The 16,086-nt window shown below is 34.4% G+C and overlaps 1 pseudogene; it reads right to left on the bottom strand.

Moving 5' to 3' along the window:
* Nucleotides 1–10,156: 10,156 nt before the first annotated feature.
* LOC149221073 (galactinol synthase 4 pseudogene) lies at nucleotides 10,157–10,633 on the bottom strand (annotated as a pseudogene).
* Nucleotides 10,634–16,086: the final 5,453 nt, after the last annotated feature.

The raw sequence follows: 16,086 nt of genomic DNA, 5'->3' as shown, positions 1-16,086 counted from the left end.
GTTATTGGTTGTAAGTTAATCGAATTTATTTAATATTTGTAAATATACAAATTGACATTTGTATGACTGGACGTACATGGTTACTCTTTCGTTTTCTGTAATTCAAAAAATATTTAATTTTCATTTAATTCTGCATCGATATGAAAATATTTACACGCATGCAATGTGACGTAATTATGAATTATTATAAAATTTAGTAAACCCTGATGGCTAGTAAAAGCCAAACTTCACTGGTATCTTTCATCATTAGTCATCAGCAATGTTATATAGTTTTTTTGGTAGGAAAAAGGTGTAATTTTATTTATATATATATATATGTGATGATTTATTAGGATTCTAGAAAGAGGGGTTATATAGTCATCGTTTTCCAAAATAACTATAATAAAACTAAATATAAATATCAAAACAATGTTGGTACGTGTAATTGTTATATGAGATAAGTATGAATAAATGGAGATATACTAAAAAGTCTTACAAAATGTTGTTGAAGTATGTGAACTTAAAGAAAATTGTTATATTTAATCAGTTTTATTAATGAATGGTTTATGATAAAATTGATAGAGCTGATCATTTTGTTGTTGTTTTTTGATCTATGAGGTCCCAAAATCCAATCATAATTTTTTTTAGAAAGACTATCTACTCTATTCTCAATTGTAAACATAAACAACAATTTTGAGGATAAGAGTTGTGCATAGTTTGTTGGAACTTGCTCCCAAACCCATTTTTAGAGAAAATAAATGAGTTTCCAAAATATGTAATACAAATCCTCCCCCACATCCAAAAGTGTCTCCTTGCGAAGTCCCATCAAAGAATTCCCAAGGATGAGATCTATCAACGACTGTTGGATTTAGGATTCTATTGTTATTATCTCTTTGGTCCTTCAAGAGAAGGTCATAAACAACTAAAATTTGTGTAGCAAAAACTTCAATGGGAAAGATGTCATCTTCAAAGATAGCTCTATTTCTTGCAAGCCAAACTCCCCAAACTATTAAAAGAGGCAATACTTGATACAATTTGTTCTCCCTCAATGAGTCCACTGAATACATACCTCCATTAACTCTTCACCTAACCAAATACCTGCAAATATGAACTTTTTCATAACATATTTCCAAACACCTTTAAAATAAGGACACAGTAAGAATAAATGATTGAGAGATTCTTGAATCATCAACTTTGCATAGGACACATTTGTTTGGGCCTTGAAAACATCTCCTTGTTAAATTCTCCCAAGTTGGGAACTTTAATTTTCCATAAAAGTTCCCACCAGTCCTCATGAACATCCTACAATCTATCAGATATAAGAAAAGCATATCCAAATTTTAGCGTATAAACCCCTTAGGAATCATGGGACCAAACCAACTCATCCTCCTCTTGAGCTAATATGAGATGTGTTGCAGGTAAACTGCCAATGTATCTAATCTAGAAATGATGAAGATGCATGGGTATGCCTAAATGATCTTTCAAAACCCAACCTCGATTCCATAGATTTGTTTGTGCTAGATCTACAATTTGACTCAAGTAAGCGAGGTCATTACCATGTAGATATTCAATCAAATGTTCAAGAAGTCTGTGATCAATATGAATTCCAATCCAAGGATTGATCAACCTTTAAATGTGATCCATCACCCACTTTCCAAGCTAGGCTTGAATCAATCAATAAAAATTACGAGAGAACAACTTTCCAAATGATAAAAACATTGCTTTTCAATTTATTGGGTAAGCAAATCTAGTCCTCTCACTGCATAGGGTGTATATATTAGATATACACCACTTTCGTCCAATGAGAGTGAGTTTTTAGTAATTTCCAACCAACTTTAGTTGCTAAAGCTTTTGAAAAAAAATGTAAGTCCTTTAAACCCTAACCTCCAAAATCTTTAGGAGCAACTATTATTATCTGGATTACCCATGGAAGAATAGATTGATCTGATAAACCTGACCATAAAAGATTACAACGTTTTTTTTATCTTGTTTAATATGCCTTTTGGAATCCAGGAAAGCCACATCCAAGAAACTAATATTGCCTCAAGGACTGATTTAATAAGAAAAAGTCTTCCAGCTCTAGAAAGCCATCTTAAGCTCCAATTTTTAAGCCTTTTTTCAATTTTTTCTATTAACCAAAATCCTTCTGAAAATTTATATGAGTTAGGTTTTAACTTAAATCCAAAATATTTCAATCCCACAACAATCTCATCTGTGACAAAGGGAAACATACCTTGATAAAAATCCATATCTTCAACATTCAACCCACAAATAGATAAAGTAGATTTTGTTATGTTAATCTTAATACCTTTAACAACTTCAAAAGAGCAAGTGCATATTTGATGGTTGTAGAATATCTTCTTGTAACATCACAAAAGATGAGAATGTTATCTACAAATAGTAAATTTGAAGTGAGAAGCCCAAAAGATACACATAATTGTTGGAAATAATACTGAGAGGGGGGGGGGGGGGTGAATCAGTATTATTAATTTCTTTTCAATAAATTATCCAGATTTATGCTTTAAATTATTCTTCCAAAATTGATAATTAACTTGTATGTCAGTACAATAAAATGATGAACAAGAACAGTTAAAAACAGATTGTCACACAACGGAACACCTGATATAAGGTGGAAACCCAATGTGGGTGAAAACCACCTGCTGCAATATGTCTCTGTCTTCTTTCAAATAGAATTTCTTTTACAATGAATTTTTACTGGTGCAGTCCTTTACCAGTATGCAGGTTGCAACCTGCAGAGGGCTACAACCCTCTCTCGTTTTCCAGTCTCTCCTGGAAGGAGCTACAACCCCCTACTTCGTTCAAGGACCACGTTTCATTAATTTTCAGACTGGATCCAAGAAGATCAAATGGTCATCAAGTATAAACAAATCTTCAGAATTACCCAGGCATTAGATCAATATATATTTTCTTTATACAACATATCTTTCAAAATCACCCAAGCGCCAACCCAAGCACTATATCAAAATATAAATAAATGCTCGATCTGGTCACCCATTAAAACAGAGGTTGTTTATGCTGAAATCAGAACACAATGCAGAAGATATACATATAACAGTGCACCCGGAGGCTAGGCACAAGACAAACCCAATATGCGCACCCAGAACCTGAACTGCAATACACCTGAAGCAATGCGATTTCTCTCGAAGAAATGTCTGAACTTCAAGCCTACGATCCTTTGCTCTGTTCTACGCGCATTCTCCTTGATCAGTAATTGCTCCTTAACCGATCACAAGAATGCCAATCAATTCTCCCTTAAGATCTTCAATTCATAATCAATGCGTTGCCAAAGGATCTCTTTTCTTCTTATATAGTCATGATTTTGATAAAACCATGAGTCGAAACCAGAGGATCCGAAATCCTGTGGCGCAACTGTTTTGACCGATCTCTTAAGAAAAAGGCTTAAGCGGGAAAACGATGAAAACGGTCCAAACAAAAAAAGGCGGACTTTAAACTGAATGAACCCATAATAATACTATATCGGGTCCGCTTCTCATCGCTACCAGCGCATGCCCATATCATGGCCTATTCCCGACGTCCGATCCAATGGATTAGATGCGACATGCCCATTAACCAACCTTTATATATATATCGGGTCCACTGTTTTCATCGCTATCGGAAATTTGAAGTGGAAGGCTTTTATAAACTGTGCGATCACCGCAGATGCGATGTTATTATAAAATCCCTTTAAATCTTCCATCGGGTCCGCCACCTCTTATCGCAATTGGAGGATTGGGGTGGATGACCCTATATACATTGCGACATTCTGCGAATGCGATATTATTATAAACCACATTTGAAATGCCATCGGGTCCATATGTTATCGCAATGGATTACCACGAATGCGATGTTAATATATGCTGCCTTTAATGCTTCCATCGGGTCCGCCACCTCTTATCGCAATCGGAGGATTGGGGTGGGCAACCCTTTATGCATTGCGATATACTGCGGATGCAATATTATTATAAACCAAAAGCGATATGCCGTCGGGTCCAATGCATACATGCTATTGATTATTATGTAATACATACATACATATACATACATACATATATATATATATATATATATATATGGGTTTTAAGTGCCCAAACACCTCCCGATAGTATTAATGAATGCATATATGGGATTTGATCGCCCAAACAACTCTCGATAGAGTTAAACCATGCATCCAAGGGTTATATAGGCCCGATTCCTCCCGATAACTACTTCTTTGGCATATATAAGTGAGATGTTCGTCTATGAGAGGGTTGCCATCAAGTACAACGCATGCATCACAATGCCAACAATAATCCTTTCAAAGAACCACTTCTTTTAGCCTCCCAAGAATTTGACTTAATCCTTTAGTGACCAATAAAAATAGAAGAGGTGATAATTGACATCAAACTTGCCGAAAGACCTCTTTGAGCATGAAAGAAAGGTGAGGTTGATCATGGGTTGATCAATTTATCAGAACAATGAAGGAAATAAAGGTTATGTAGCTCATAATCCAGTTTACAATTGGAATACTAAACCCCAGATGTGTAAGTAAGAGACAAATATAGATCCAACTTACTCGATCATATACTTTTGAAAGGTAAATCTTTAGAATTGCACCTTTGATATTCCTTAATTTTAGACTATGTAGTCCTTCCTCGGCTACTCCAATAGCTTCATGGATCTGACAGCCTTCAAGGAAGCTAAACTACTCTTTTGATATCACTTTAGATAAGATTGGCTTTAAATGATGGGCAATGACCTTATATACACAATCACATAGAGATATGTGTTGAAACTCGTCAAAAGTAGTAGGGTTGTCTACTTTTGGAATTTAAGCGATAAAAGTACTATTAAATGAAGATAGAACCAACCCTGTAGTTCATAATTTTTCCACAACACAAAGAATATCATCTCCAATTAGTTCATAAAAAGCAATGAAAATTTTCACTCACCACTTGTCAAGACCAAGACTCTTGTCCTTTTGAAAAATTGAGAACACCTCTTTTAATTCTTCAGATGTCATTTCCTCCATTATAGGCGCATTCTTTACATTATTTGAAAAACTAGGAAAAAAGAAGGCAATCACACAACTTCTGTTATCATTGCTTATCGAGGTTATTTAAACAAGGATTCAAAATGAGACTTTCCCATATTTGCAAGATCTTCAAACAAAGAGGCTCTATTACTTTCTAGGTCATGCAGTTCCCATATAGTATTTGTAGATTTCTTGCCTTTTGCAACATTATGAATTTTTTTTGTATTGTCATCTCTTGCCATAAGCCAAACAATACTACTCTTAAGTCTCCAAGTAGCTTCTTGTTCATACAATTTTTTTTTTTTTTCTAGATTCCAGCTGAACAAGTCTATCCTTTGTATTCTCCGTGAGATAACGCTCAGAAGCTTCATCAATGATAAGGATGAGACTATCTTCTATTGCTCTTAATTCTTCAATGTACCTTTGACAGGACATCATTGCATGGTCAGTCCATATTGCTTCTATAAATCAATTTAGCAACTTCAAAATAGATTCTGGCTGAGAAGGACAGTGCCACAAAATTTGGCAAGATGGGAATTTGGAAATTCATTATAGAGTATAACAAATGATTGTGCGAGTTTGATATTTTTTTACAATCAATTAGGAATATGTGGTGAGGACTTCATTTTTTTTCTTAAATTAATTAAGTTTAATATAACAAGGGTATTGCTTTTTATGTGAAAATATATGTAAAGTTGGAGATAATCGTAATTGGTATAAAATATAGTTATATGTTTTTTTTTTTTTAAAGATATTCTTTGGATTATGAGAACATAACATTTAAGTGTAACAAATGATATTTTTTAGGATATTTATAATTTGCTTGATGCTATGTTTTAGATAATTTTTTATTAGGAAAAAAAGAAACCAAATCAAAATCAAAGAGATAATTTTGTCTAAATGAATTGAATTTAGATATTAGCTTTAGTCAAAATGAGGTAAATTATTGGGGAATCCACTTCTTTCTTGAGTGATAAAGTTGAAGATATATATAGAGGACTTTCCTCCTCAAGGGGGTTGTAGCTATTGCTCCATTAGTGGAACAAAAATGCATCATGAAACTATTACATCTTATTTAAATACGAAAATGGATCTTTTTAAGGACTTTGATCGCTCGCCTTCTAAGAGGGTTTCCCTCTATGGATCAATATCTTATTACATTCATCCATAAAGGAGCATTTAAAATTGTGAAAATAAAGTCAATGAATTGTAAGTATTGGGAAGGGGGTGTAGGGTATTGGGTTTGGGGGGTGTTGGGGGGGGGAGAGGAGGCGGGGTGGTTATTGGTATTGGCAGAATAAAAGAGCATCTCTAGTAAAAATAAGGGGTATTTTTACTTGGAGCGATTCATATTGTGGAGCAATACCTTATTAAAGGGACATTTAAAATTGCGAAAAATAAAGTCAACATAATGGTATTGGGGGGTGATGTAGGGTATCAAGGGGTGTATAGATATTAGAGGTTGATGTAGGGTATCGAGGGGTGTATAGATATTGGAGGGTGATGTAGAGAATTAAGGGGTCTATAGGTATTGGGGAGTGATATAGGGCATCGATGGGTGTATATGTTTGGGGGTATAAAAGGGGTTATATAGTAAAATGTAGCATCCAAAGCATAACCACCTCCAAGCATAATGTAGCATCCCCATTTAATGCTCTGCATGCAAAGCATTAAACCCATAGCTATGGGTATGATGTTTTAGTGTTCCATCAAACCCATAGCCAGGAATTCTCATAATTTTTTCTTCCCATAAGAAATGAATCACTGTGTTCAAATAATTATTGGGTTCCATCATATTGGCATTCATCAGATCTATGCTTCCACCATCTGACATAAACTTAATTCGTTCAATAGTGTACCAAATTGATACTTAACATTCTTCCATAACTTAGATTGCATATCTAGCCACACCTATGAGGTGACCAACCAACTGATCGTCTGCTAGATGTTTTTCATGTCGATGCTTTAAATTTGACGCATTAACACATCAGCAAAGCGGGAGGGGAGGTTTTGCCATTGTGCACCTGTTACAAGGGAGAAAATTTAAGACTTTAAATTTTATAACAAAAGTTGATTAATAAGGCCAAAAAACTTGTGTTTTCTACCATGAATATCATTTAGACTCTAGCATATTTATTGGGGCTATTATGTCAATGATTTGACAAGCTTAAATTGACATAATTAAATAATCCAATATAGAAGATGAGGGTGGAGCCATGGAATGAACATCATTCTGCCTTTGCTTAGCCAAATCACTAATGACTCATCTAAGATCAACGATTTCTGATTCAAGAGAAGAATTATATGGTTTTTCGTGTTTCAATTTGTCGAGCCAAGGAATATGAGTCGTGAATCATATTGATATTGCATTGATGAAAATAGACTTATATAACATACAAGAGTGACCCTTTATTTCATCTTCCAAGGTCGATTCCTTTTATAACTACTCATATTTCCTTTTATTTACATATTTACAAGTTATCTAACCAATCCCAAAGGATTAGGTGTATAACATTCCCCCCCCCCCTAATTTGAAGGGGTGTTTGTGAGTCGACATGATTTTATATCAATTTAGTGTTTGTAAACTTTGAAGCACACTAAAGTATGTAATATGAGTTAAGTTAGATTATTTGTCACTTCTAAATCAAAACTAACAACTCAATTCAAGAATCATGAAACAAAACTCTTAACATATTCACACAAGCTTGTAATGAAATCACTCTTACTTGATTTAAGAATACTTCAAACTAGGCATATACTATGATCTCTCACACAAATCCAACTTCTCTATGCAATCATCTCAAAAATTCCAAGTTTTCACTCAAATGATGGGAAAATGATCAAAGGGGTTTTCAATCAAAAAGGATAACTAATGCACTAGGGCCTTCCTTCTTGGTGGAGGCAAGTGGACATTCTGACAATCTTTTACTCAACTTAGTTAATATAGAGCCAATACTAGTTATAGGGATGAGAATGCACTACAACCTTCCTCATCTATGAGAGTGAAGATGAGTGGTTGCTCATAGTCTTCTACTCATCTCTTTAACTAGCATGTACTTGAATCATCATTCTATTCTAGAAGAGAAGTAAATGAAAGCAAAGAACTATGGTGTTTGAAAGGTTTAAGGTAAAAAGACAATTTTCAAGAGGTTGGGGCCTTCTTCTCTTAGAAAATTGGTGAATGGCACTCTCACTGCCTTGATTACTTTTATCAATTAGGCTAATTTTCAAACAACAGCTCGCATATAATAATAAAAAATAAAAAATGATACTGAAATCTATGGCTATGCAAAAATATAAATTCATTGATGCACTGGAATTATCACATAGCTCTTCAAACGTAACTATGATATCTATGAGAATCAAGCCAAATATAACAAGCCAATGAAGCCAATATATATTTAACATAATGAAACCTTACTCATCAAAAAATGCTAATAAAATCTAAGCATGTTCAATCAATATATAATATGATAACTAATTTCTAATTAAAATTTAAATACGTAATATGGTTCCTCTCTTTTCGACCTCATCAAAATGAATACTTTCAAGTGTTTTGGTGAGCCATTTTGGGGGACCTTTTTGAGATGGTCTAGGTTTCTTCAGTGATCGCTATGGGGTTGCATCAATATTGAACCTTCCAATCCTCTCAATCACATCACTTAAAAGAGTCCTCTTGATCAATTACATTTATTAGATTAAATTTAAATTAGATATTTAAATTTTAATTAAAATTTCCTTATAAAGTAACTTATAATTAAAAATTCCTTATAACATCACTTATAAACGTATAGTTCATTTTTACTAAAACTATTTACTAATACAAAATTAATCAATTATTATTTAAAATTTTTGAAAAATTAAAATAAAATAAATACAAATGTTTATCTACAATTTAAAAATAAAAAATAAAACAAACTATTAAATAATAATAGTAATAATTTTTATTAATTTTATTTTTATAATTAAAATAATATCATTTACATAAAATAATTTTATAATTTACTATGAATCCACTTTATCATCTCCACAAAACATAATTAAAAATTAAATTAAATATGATGGTTAGTTTTTTATTTCCCAAAATATATATATATATGCCACCTATTTTAGAATAAAATAAAAAACAACTAATTGTTAGCTTTTTATACCTCAAATAAAATTTTAAAACAGTGAAATGTACCAAACAAACCACTAATTTAAAAATAAAAAACAATTCATGGAGAGACTTACAAAATTAGCAGAACTTTCAAAATCAGCAGGTTTAATTATTGGCTTCCCTTTAAGTCCGACTTTACTAACTTTGACTTGAGGGTAACTCAATTATAAATTTCAAAATATTTCCTAATTGAATTGACAAGAATGAAATTGGACTATTTTATTTGCATTTTAAATATACAATTAAAAAAAAAATCTCAAATTTTATCACTTGTTATAACAGATTGGCCCCGTCGTTTTAATAATAAGAATACTAAATAATATTACAAATCCACATAAATATCTTGATCAAAAGGATTACCTCTCACGTAAATTTATTCCTTCTCATATAAAAATTCAAATGATTTTGTAGACATTGTCGACTACTTTCTTATAAGTTAAGCGACAATGTATGGGACAGACTAGAAGGTGGATTGCACAGTGGAAGTGCTAAGGCCTTCTCAGGAAAAAACCTGAAAAAATCTCTGTAGATTCCTTGCCAATGTGGGCTTCAACCAAACTACACACAAAGCTCTTGAATAAATTGGATTTCACACAACTAAACATTTTTGGGTTCTTAATATACTCTTCAAAATCTTCCTCACGCATACTCGGCACCCTCTCGCACACTTTAAACTCTCAATCTCAAAAGCTCCACACTTATTTACCGTTTTTCTAAGCTCATCTGCATTCGGAAAATACCATGGAATATTTTAAAAGTCTCTCAAATCTCTTCCAATAATCCCCTGCAATCGATATCACAACACCAAAAGATTAATACCATTAATATTTTCATTCTCAGTCCACATTGTTAACTATAAATGATTTGATAAGAATTTAAGACTTATTTTTTGTCATCTTCCCTGTGTCACCAATTCATCTCATGCATCTTCAAAGTCTGGCCACAAAATTCTCCTCCCACAGAGACTTGTTTTGCAAAGGCAAGGGCTAACCAATATACGGCTTCGATCCCTGCACATCCACATTCATCCATTAATATAACCCTGTACGCTCAGAACACCTATCTCGTCTTTCATATATAAATCATATTGTTTCTATCGAACCCAAATTTGCAGTGAAAAGAAAGCTTACAGCAGCACAGTAGTGAACAACTTTGACAGTGTCCAAGTCCACGTTCTCAGGATGCCGCCACATCATGGCTAGAACCAGATTGTACACCAGAGGAATGGGCTTGTATATCTTCTCAAAATACATATTCAAGAAATCCTACAAAACATATACCACAATTTAGTCAAAATTAGATCTGGTAAACCAAACAAAAATGTGCATGATCCTCACTGAAATGAGAACAGATCCAGACCTGTTCTGCGAAGGGCGTTGGCACAGTAGCCATCAGAGTTTCCAAAAGGCAGTCGAATGTCAGCTGACTCGGCTCAAAAACAAACATTCCAGCGTTGAAGTATGGAGAGGGTCGTTGCCCTAATTCCACGGGCCATCACACCTTCTCTGGACACTGCTGGCAGTATCCGATCTTGTACTGCGGAGTGTGGCTCCATGTCTTCTCGCAGAAGCAATCCATAACCGCGTAGAAATATCCATGGGGAATTACCCTTCATACCCATCCAAAGTGATTGAGGAAGAAGAGCCCTGGTGCCCCATAAAGGTTTTGTCCATTGCATCCCATTCCTTAACCTCAAACAAACTCGATTCCACAACACTGTAACAAAACAACCCAAACTCCACGATTCAATCCTCGGATATTGACTGCAAATGAAAATGAAATTGGCGCGATAAATCAATTCAAATTCAAATCGGTGAATCGCGCGGCTTCATGATTGGTGTTGGGAGCAGCGAGTAAAACGACGGACTGCGGAGAAATGTACGTAATTAATTATCTGCGTCAATGCTCATCCCCACGCGGCCTGAAACACATTCTCCGACTACTCCTCCGCATACTCCACCAAAAACACATGCTGGCCGCCGGAGTCAAAAACGAGACGGGGCGGGCGGGCCCTCGTTGGTGGGTCCCGTGTATGTCACCGGAAACGCGAGGTCGCCCGCCGGAGTTATGTATGCCATCCCACTGACATGCACCACATACATAGATGGCCAGGGCATTTATGACTCAATATATGGCTGGTTAGCCCTTGCCAGCAACTTCAGCGCCTAAACCATAAAAATGTGATCACCTTCTTATTTAACACTACTAACTGTTTTAAATCACAATACGGCAGAGAACTTAGTACTGTGGGGTGTCTTAATGGCAGCAAAGAGGTTCAAAATTAAGAAGGAAAAATAAATAAATAAATGGACTGTGATAGTTAATAATAGTTATTGTGGGATGTCTTAATTGCGGCAAAGTGGTTCAGAATTAGTTAATGGCAGTAGCATTAACTAACTATTTTTAGGAGACTATCCAAAATCAAGAAAGAAAATCTGAATATGTAAATAGATTTATATGTGAGGGTGTTTTTAGGAGACTATCCAAAATCAAGAAAGAGAATTTGAATATGTAAATATATCTATATGTGAGGGTGTATTTTTAGGAGACTATCCAAAATCAAGAAAAAGAATTTGAATATGTAAATAGATGAGGGTGTTTTTTAGGAGACTATCCAAAATCAAGAAAGAGAATCTGAATATGTAAATATATCTATATGTGAGGGTGTATTTTTAGGAGACTATCCAAAATCAAGAAAGAGAATCTGAATATGTAAATAGATCTATATGTGAGGGTGTTTTCTTTGTTGTAGGTTGAAGTAAAAAAGAACAATCAGATGTGACAATTTTTGAACAATTGTGAAAAGTTATAATAAGAATATGAAAGTTTTAGATTATTATAGAAAGTTATAATAAAAATTAAAAAAAGACTTAAATTATCATAGAAAGAAATGAATATTTACTAGTAAAACTAAAAAATATAAGATATGGACTATTTCTTTTTTTAATAGAAAGATAAATTGGTTTTTTGATATTTTCGTTTTTTAATATATCTAATAAATGTATATAAATTTTTATATTTAATAGAGTTCAGGCTTCTGTGATCCATATCAAGTTAAGAAAGATTTTTCGGCGAAAATCACATGGAATATCATTTGTCGACGCGTTTCGAATCTTTCTTAATTTTATATTTAATTTTAATTAGTAATTTTTTTAATTTGTATATTTTGATTTCTTTATCTTGGGTTCTGTTTCTTTATCTTAGGTATATATTTGATTAAGGTAAGTCCAAAAAAAATTATAAATTGATAATATCTAATTAATTATTAGAATATTAAAATCAAATATTTACTCAAAAATAAATTTAAAGACTTTAATATAATGGGAAAAAAATTAAAACAGTTGGTTTTAAATAAATATATATTATTTTAACATTTTAATTAATTATTAAAATTAAACTGATATTTATTTATTTTATATTTATTTTTAATATTTTAAATTTATTTTTATTCCTAATAGTTAGTTTTTAACCTAATATATATTATTTTACTTACCTATTTAACTAATTTAACAACTGCTAGTTTTCACCTATCCTTTTTAACCAAATATATATTATTTTACTTACCTTTCTAACTAATTTAACTATTTTAGCCACGATTAGTTTTGGACTACTAATTCTGGGCAATCATGCATCCATACTACTTATTCCTTAAAATCCATTAATTCTTCACTTTGTCCTCATGATAGACCACATTAATTGATTTGAAACCAAATAGTAATTAGTTGATTAATCCAAAAAACATCTATTTACATTATAAATCACAAAAATCTTAAATCTAAAATTATTTTTTCCTTATAAAAAAAATCACCCATAACTATTTTTTTTAAATCGCTAATAACTATTTAAAAAAGCGGCCTGGAGTATGCCGTAAAACTGCTTCTGCTTGGTTAAGAGCTCGTCTTCCTCGGACGTAAGGAAACAGGTTAACGGCCCAAGACCCAGAGGCATCTGGCAGGAGTGAGAGCCTGCTCCCGATTACGGACCACCAGCAGGGTTATGCCAGGTGGCGTGGTTTTTCTATTTAACAGTGATGAGTCAAACCCAGCGTTCGCGGATAGCAGCCAGAGATGGCTGTCCTCACTGTTGGTTTGACACCTGAGTTGATAGGTTTTACCACCTTCGGAAAAAAAAAACTATTTAAAAAAAAATCAATAGTAACTATTTTTTTTAAATCGCTAATAACTATTTAAAAAAAAATCAATAGTAACTAGTTTAAATCACTGATAAGTGCTTGGCTCATCCGACCAACACTTGCATTTCTCTCTCTCAGATCCGAGAGATTTTGGACATTGAGCTTATTGAGCAAGTTAATGCAGGTGATGATTGAAGCGGGAGAGATCTCCAATTCATCGGTGATTACGAAAGTAACCGTCTCCTTCACATAACCTCCCCCACTGCTTCCTCCACCATTGCTGTTATCTCCGTTGCAGGGGTTCTGTAATTGCACAGCGTACTTCATCGATTTGCCACAAACACAGAGGCCACCCTTCTGAGTGGTCATATGGTGCGTATTGCCAGTATATTGACCCGGATTGCCACAAACGTGAGAGCCGACTGTACTTTAAGGAATTCATTAGACTCGGCAGACATAACATTCGGCTCTAGCAGGCGGAGTTTATCGGCATTCATAAACATGGAGTCGAGCTTGTTTACACTGTTGTAAAGGTTGGTGAGGCAGCCCACTCTCTTTGCAAATTTTTGGGATGAAAGTAATTTCATGACACAACCAGTTGGCAACGTGAGAAAGCTAAAAAGAAGATCTACAAAATCTTTACCCGCTTCTGCAAACAATATCTTCCCACTTTTCTCGTTGAACAGAAGCCTTAAATTCATGCCACGACCCACACCAGTATCCCTTGCCATCTTGATCACCTTACAAATCACAGGGGAGAACTCGAGAACAGTGTATTGCCTGAAACAAAAACATAGACCGACTTGGGCTAAAAATACGGCCGGTTCAGTTACTCATCAGCAATTAAAACGCCGGGAGAGAGCAATTCCCATGATGGCAGTTTTCAGGATTTCGTGCACACGTACGTTAAATATCAGTTTTCAGGATTTCGTGCACACGTACGTTAAATATTTTTTTTTTCCAGTATGAAAAAAGCAATATATATATATATAGTGCATATTGCATTGAATAATGCCAAATGCCATCATAGTAATTCGAATAGTCTTTTCAAGATTCATCTCTACTTTTGCCATTATAGTAAGTCTAATAGTCTTTTCAAGATTCATCTCCACTTGTGGTGACAAAATTGTGTAATCGAAATTTGTGAATATGTACCGAGTGGTAATAATACAAAGAAAAAGAAATAGTTACAACCATATATCTATTTTAATTTAATTAGACAGCCATTAAAGTATTTGTATGTGAAGTATGCTATGCACAAACAAAGAAAAGGTATAAACCGTGTCAAAAGAAAAATCACTAGAAAATATCAAAAAGCAGCATGTATCAGAGGTGTTCTCCAACAAAAAAGTTGATGCTATTCAGGGAAGAGAAGCACCCCGATATCTATTATGTTATTTCCCATCTTGATTTCAATGTGCATCCCATCCAAAACATCCAATATGCATATCGTTGAGTCTCTAAAAGAGGCTCAAAGATTCTCGATTTGATTGAGCCAGCCATGGAGGATTGGTTGGTTTACTTTTGTGCAACCCATAACATGGTCAATAATAATCCTTAGTCTCCAAAAATGTGAATGGAAGAGATGTTAAGATAGCGTGAGAACCAAAGAAGACCCCATAGAGCCATCGCTTTAGCCTTCATATTCGTGCCTCTGTTAGCGCCCAAATGGACCCAGAATTCCTGCTCCTTTGATATAGCAATCCAAAAGCCACAACCACATATGTTCCTTTGTGCCGCACCATCAAAAAAGCCAGCGGGTACTCCATTCTAGGGCCTGTCTTTTTGTGAATGATCTTCTTAGACCTGTGCCATGTTGTTTTCCAAATGTATACCATCTTATAATGCGGTCCATCACCTGCATATCATTTTCTTCATAATTTTCAAAAATGATTTTGTTACGCCATGTCCAAATTTCTCATTAAAGAACAAGGGGGATGTTCCGCCATGTAGGATTCTGTTTACTCCACCAACTCAAGCATACAGTAATGTTTTCATATTGGTTATAGGGGAAACCAATGAAACTAGCAAGATTACTCCAAACCTGTACAGTCATAGGGCATTTTAGAAAAATATGGGTATTGTCCTCCTCCGCTTTCCTACATAGTACACAAATCCCCGGCTCCTACCAATTCCTCTTTTGAAGGTTCTCCCATGTTAGATTTTTGTTTTTCCAAACCAACTAAAGAAAAATAATGATCTCAATGGGGATTTTAGATTTCCAGAATTTGTAGAACCAACATACCTAAGTGTTTTGGACCTCCTAATGACAGACATCATTATATACATCAGCGACCACAACACCACCTTCCTTCATCTTGCCTATCCAAGCAATCTTGTCCCCATTTGCCTCACGACATACTCCTAAAAGCTTCATGCCAGTACTAATCTGCTCCCACTCCCGTGCCATTTGCCCATCCAAGCCCAGTTTCCACGCTCGTTTCCATATTGGACATTGACCCTGCCATTCCAAAATGACCTAGTTCCAAAACAATATCCCACGGCTGTTGATGTAATGTATAAAGCCATATGATATATGATTGTCACCTTCTATGCCCAGTATGTCATCCATTCCAATAATAGTATGGTGTCTGTGAACCTAGTTTCCATGCAAGATTCTACAAAAAAAATTACAGATTTTTATGAAACTGAGCCAAATCGCTGAGCCCGATGAGATCCCAATATGCCCTCTACACATCTAGACAGGAAAATCATGGTCCTTTTGATACTTATGTCTTAAAATCATGCTCCATATTCCATTCCCAAATAACCCCCTCCATAGTG

This window comes from Pinus tabuliformis, chromosome Q (genome assembly GCF_031772625.1).
Source record: "Pinus tabuliformis cultivar Carrire ecotype Pingquan chromosome Q, CPIR1, whole genome shotgun sequence".
NCBI lineage: Eukaryota > Viridiplantae > Streptophyta > Pinopsida > Pinales > Pinaceae > Pinus > Pinus tabuliformis.
The sequence above is the reverse complement of the archived record's forward strand: the minus strand, read 5'-3'. Positions and strand labels throughout refer to the sequence as shown.